General features: G+C 30.3%; 1 protein-coding gene across 4 annotated transcripts in view; it reads left to right on the top strand.

The window, feature by feature from the left end:
• The first annotated feature begins 567 nt into the window (after positions 1-567).
• LOC143233216 (protein turtle-like) overlaps positions 568-6,000 on the top strand; it is a 186,101-nt gene continuing 180,668 nt past the window's right edge. For 2 of the 4 annotated variants that reach the window (XM_076469190.1, XM_076469186.1), the window contains exons 1-2: positions 568-702; positions 2,805-2,862. The gene's annotated coding sequence lies outside the window, so the exon portion shown is untranslated. The remainder of the gene's footprint in view (positions 703-2,804; positions 2,863-6,000) is intronic. The other 2 variants (XM_076469191.1, XM_076469187.1) reach the window with 1 other exon arrangement.

Genomic DNA, 6,000 nt, shown 5'->3' with positions numbered 1-6,000 from the left:
TGGTTGAAGACTCCAATTCCCATAAGTAGTGGATAAAGTCAATAAAAACAAAACAATAACAACAACAACAAATAAAATTTCGCCAGATAACTTTCCAATAGAATAGCATAATTAAGTCAAAATGTATATATATCATATGCTTTCATTTGATCACGTTAGTATAATTATTGGAGCGTTTTTAACAATACTAACCAAAAAGCTATGTGCATATAAATATCCACTTCTTAGGATGTCATTCAATAGATTTAGGAAATGAGATATTTAATTTGTATTCCCGTTTATGCAAAAGATCCGCCTGTCTCTTTAACCGGTACAGGAATCGCAAGTAGTTATTTTGTTGTTCCTGCACGTGCCTAGACTATGCAACGAACCTCTGCGAGGCCAAGGCTTATAAATGCGCGCTAGCTAAGAACGTTTGCCCATATAAAACGAGGTCAAAAGATCGTCACTTTACGTAGAGTGTAGCAGATCCACGAAATGCCTCTAAATTACTATAAATGACTATGCATAAGAGTGCAAATGTTTCTTCGACTGAAGGATGTTTTCTCTATGTGCATTATTGCAACTGTTTATGATGTTAGTTAAAGATGTTGAATAAGGCAGCAAGTAGACACACCCACTCGTGCTTATGAAGTCAATGACAAAAAGTTTATCTGACTCACAGACACAGAGGCGTCTGACCAGAGAAGACAACGAGGAAAGGTAAATCGAATCGTATGTCTTTACTGAATAGGATAAAACTTCTTTAAGCTGTTTTGTGTAATTATATACAGTTTGAAAGAGATGCTATATTACTATAGAAAAATATTCAGGTTAAAACATACGCGTTTAGAGGTACTGGCTCTAAACAAGTTTGAATACAGCATTCCACAACGTCAAGAATGTTGCTTTATTAAACATTAAAAAAAAAGAAAATTGGAGATTATCGAAAAACATGTTATAACTTACCTCCAAACTGTGCATGCCAAAACCGATTTGTAATCCCCACATTAAGTTTTATTTTTTAGATCGTGTACTTCATATTATATCATATAGAATGGTTTTATAGAAAGAATCGAAGTGTCACAGTTACGTGATGATACAGATGTATTCTTTTGCGTTGCTTTAACCAACGATAAAGTGATTAATACGCAAAGCCACTAGTAATGTTAAAATTTATTTACGTTTCAATGTATTTTACACTTTTGATTACATTATATAAATGCATGTTTGTTTCTAAGCAAATTCAGTTGAGTAAAGTTAAAATTAATTTTCATGTACAGTTTATAGTGTTGTTTATTATACATTTGTTATTAGTTTTCGGAAATTATTCTGAAATTAGGATAACAAGTGAGCCGTTGATTTCATGTTACTGTTACGGAGATTTTTAAAGTAAAATAACAAAACAAATAACTGTAAAATAACATATCCTGAAGCAAGAATGAAATTCTATACACAAATTAATAAAACACTGAAGTTAATGTCATCTATATCAGATAAATAAGTCACTCAAAGTTCGAATGATGCTTCGTAAAGCGGCTGCCAATACACCCATTTATAATCAAAGGGTAATAAATTATACCAGTTACTGAAGTGTCATTGTTATATGTATGTATTCTAAAATTTAATTATTCATTTTGATCTAAAATTGATTAATTATAGAGTTTAAGTGGAACGTGGTTTAAATCAGTCACTCTTTTAAAACCTTTGAAGTCACACAGATAGAAGATAACAGAATCTAGAAGTCTGTGTTATTAAAATTTTAATTTTTCTTTAGATTTTAATGGGTAATTAAGGTATATTATGTATTATGTATTAATAAAATATTTCGGATCACGTTCTGAGTATTTTCTATTTAGATTCAAATAATAAAATAAATTATACAATATGTTTGAGCCTTTAGAAGCAAACATTGTTTAAATCAAGAGAAAATATGATTTGATCACAAATCTTAGAAGGTAGCTTTTTAAACACTAATTATCTTCTCTTATCTACGATTTTAAGAAATGTCAGATATTCCTCCTTCCGCATCCTAGTTGAATAAAATAAACATAAATGATTAGAATACATTTCTCTTGCACCTTTTCAATCTACTGTGTACAAATGTTTTATTTCGTATCAAATATCTTATAAACAGCAGAAATAACGTAATAAATTTGTTTGGATGGGTTATCTTGAAACTCTGTTAAGGATATTTTAATTTTCCAAAAAAAGATATTTGTGTGTATGTGTACAAACGTGTATGTAATATACAACATGCAAGTTAAATAAGTGATCACGTTTTACGAACTTTGTTACTTACGTTTTCCATTGAAACGTTTTATGAAGTCAAATCTTTTGCCATGGAATCAAAATGCTGAAATTTGATACAATGCATTAGAGCACAATTATTATGATATATTCTTACTCTATTGTTACTAAACCAATCTTCATAAAATGATCATTTTTCGGTAATTTTTCATTGTATCTTGAATAACTGTTATACAATTGAACATAATATTTAAGTAACATTTCATTTACTTGAATAAGTGTTTTTATGCTAGAAAGTCTGTTGGTTTTAAAATATGCTATTTAAAAATGCCTGAGATATAACAGATTTGAACAAAATACGACACTATTTTGTGACATTCATATAAATCATTCTTTCTGAATAAATTTCAATCACATTTATTAATGTATCTGTTAAATTGTCTAAAATAATTCAATTTTTGTCTGTAAACATTTGAACGTAGTGTAAATCATGTTAGATGAAGGACTTTTATGATTTCAGTTTCAAGTTTTTGATAATTATAAGTATTAGACAGCTTTTTCCTTATCATTTACAGATAATTCTTATCTACGAGTCTGCTAAAGGTTTTATCATTTGGATTGAAAACAAATTTTGTAAGTTGTTATTTATTAGAGTGTATGTTAAAAAACAGGAGATTTTATCTATTGAATATTTTGTATTTATCTCTCAGAACTTGTAAATTTAAATGTACAACATAATCTTACATTTTCATATTAATTTTTTATTTTTCAGATAGAACATTCATCACTTTATTAATAAATAAATGAATAAAAAAATATAAATATTTTCTGCAGAAATTGTTTTTTTTTTCATTTATCTTTTTCTATTTAAGATGTGCTCGAAGATTAAAACTTAATTTCTTTTAAACCGAAAACTTACAAAACAACTAATTGTAACACCAATGAAATATTGGAAATTTCAAATATTTTTTTCATTTGTTCTTTACTCAATTAACACCAATCTTGACATTTTGAAATGTGTATATTTTTATTAATGTGTTTAAAATTTACACATTTATTTTTTCTCATAAGCATTATTTTTTGAAATAATATTTTCACATAATGTTTAAGCAGGAACTTTCTATCCCATCTGGTAACAGTAAGTCCAGTAGAATATCTTTCTCTGATTTCATTATATATATATATACTTTAAATTTCAAAAATAAAAATTAAATACGAGACACATTATTTGGCCTGGTATGGCAAGGTGGTTAGGGCGCTCGACTCGTAATCTGATGGTCGTGGGTTTGATTCCCCGTCGCACTAAATATACTTCCTCTTTCAACCGTGGAATGGGGTTACAATGTGACGGTTAGTCCCTTATTCGTTGATAAAGAGTAACCCAAGAGTTGGCTAGCTGCCTTTCCTCTAGTATTACAGTGCTAAATTTTGGATGACTAGCGCAGATAACATTCGTGTAGCTTTGCGCGAAATTCAGAAACAAATAAAGAATAATATTTGATAATTTTATAACTGTGCAAAACCTATAAAATTTAAAAGTATTTAAACAGTCAACATGTTAGCACTAAGACTTTTATTAAAGAACAAAACAAGTTTGCTTTAACATATATGGACACTGGAATAGTTAATTTAATGAACTGTTTGAAAGTCTTATCATAAGTCATTATTTATTTACTGATATATATAATTTCATTACGATAGTTGTTTGAATTCCATTATTAAAGAGTGTGCTTAAAACTCTCATACAATCAATCAATTGCTCTTTGATGGATTGTTTAAAAGATTGTGACGTTCTAGTATTGTTTAATAATTCAATATGCTGTGGATTGCTTAAAATAAAAAAAAAAATGTTAAGGATAAACGAAACTTTGTGAACATGCATATAAAATCATGCTTTGATGCCATAAAGTTCCAATACAATGAACAGTATTACCAATAAATCCATTGTACGGCTATAGTCCTATGGTCTCTTTAGTTTCAATGACGGTAGCAGAGCTTGTTATGGAAACTTCGAAATATTTTTAAACTAGGCATATCACTGAAATATTGAAAGATAATAGGCACTTGAAGCATTTTATTTCACAAAGCAAAATAACAAGCGTAGAAAAGGTACAATAGTAAAACCTCTTATTAAAGGGTTACCTGACCAGGTTAACCTCCCAGAAGCTCAGTTGTAAGTGTGTTAGATTATAATACTAGAAACTTGATTTCGATACACGTGGCTAGCACAGGATAGAAGCCATTTGTGTAGCTTTACTTTTAAAATAAAAAAACAAACGAACTGAATAGACCAAAAGGCACCCTTCCTACAGTGGCACAGCGGTATGTCTGTGGACTTACTACATTAGAAACCGAGTGTTGATGCCCGTTTTTGGAAAACACAGATAGCTTTTATGTAGTTTTTGTGCTTAACTTGAAACAAATGAGGTGAAAGACACTTAAATAAAATTAATGTTGTAACTGTTTATTGTGCTCACAAATCTTGAAATCATATCTTAGTCAAGCCAAGGACACAATACAACCTGAAAACAAATGTGGTAGTTAAACATTTCATGACATGTGTTATGGCGTAACACCGGATATTAGATAACATATTAAAGAACACCTCAGACCTAACTTATTTTACATATTAAACCATTTTGGAAGGATAGTAAACTTAATAGATGTCAAGGTATTTTTCGTAAGTTATGCATGATGCATCTAAGAAAACAAAAATCATATGAACACAGGTAACAGTACAAATGTGCAACCAGAATACCATGTGTTACTACCGTAATCGTATTTATTCATCGACAGTTATTCACAACACACTCTTTACCGTTAATGTTAACAACAGGACAAACCTACTGGCAATTTTTTGGTTTGGTTTGATTTGAATTTCGCGCAAAAAACTCAAGGGCTATATGCGCTAGCTGTTCCTAATTTAGCAGTATATGACTAGAGGGAAGGCAGCTAGTCATCACCACCCACCGCCAACTCTTGGGCTACTCTTTTAACAACGAATAGTGGGATTGACCGTCCCATTGTAACTCCCCAACGGCTGAAAGGGCGAGATTGTTTGGTGCGATACGGATTCGAATCCGCGACCCTCATATTACGAGTCGAACACCTTAACTCACCTGGCCATGCCAGACCGTGGCAATTTTTCAAGCATCTGGTTTTGATAGTTTTTTAATTATATATTTTTATTATTCTTTTGTTTATCTGGTGTGTAAGTAAAGACGTTTTAATAATTTCTACCTTGGTCTTTCGTATTAATAATCTGTAGTATCTATGAAATGTATGTCGTAATTTACAATTCATATGCAATTATTATGCATGTCTTTATGATTACTTAATTTTTTAACTCCTTCCACAATAATTAACCAAATGCTTTAACTCTTGAATGTAGCAGTTAGACTCCCAGTAAAACTAAATCTAGAAAATGTTTTGAAGTTTCCTACAAAAAAGGGAATGAAAGGAGTTTTGACGCTCACAAATATGATCTAACCGGAAAACCTTAAGAACTGGAAATAATTTGCGTAAATTCTTACAGAATAATTATGTAAATTCAAATATCTGGAAAGTATTAAATTGCAGCCTCCATATAGGGGCTCTCAGAGACGTATTAATAAGTTAATCTTACAACTAACATGGACGTATAAGGGATCGTTGAAAATAAGTATTTACGTATAGTGTTTCGAAACTATTGTTCTGAGGCCAGCCAATAAGTGTTTAAGTGTGTTTTTGTCGGAAGTTCTGAAAAGAATATTTAAATGGTCTTTCAATACA

The sequence above is a fragment of the Tachypleus tridentatus genome, chromosome 12 (genome assembly GCF_004210375.1).
Source record: "Tachypleus tridentatus isolate NWPU-2018 chromosome 12, ASM421037v1, whole genome shotgun sequence".
Classification (NCBI taxonomy): Eukaryota; Metazoa; Arthropoda; class Merostomata; order Xiphosura; family Limulidae; genus Tachypleus; species Tachypleus tridentatus.
This window is presented reverse-complemented; position numbering and strand designations above follow the sequence as displayed.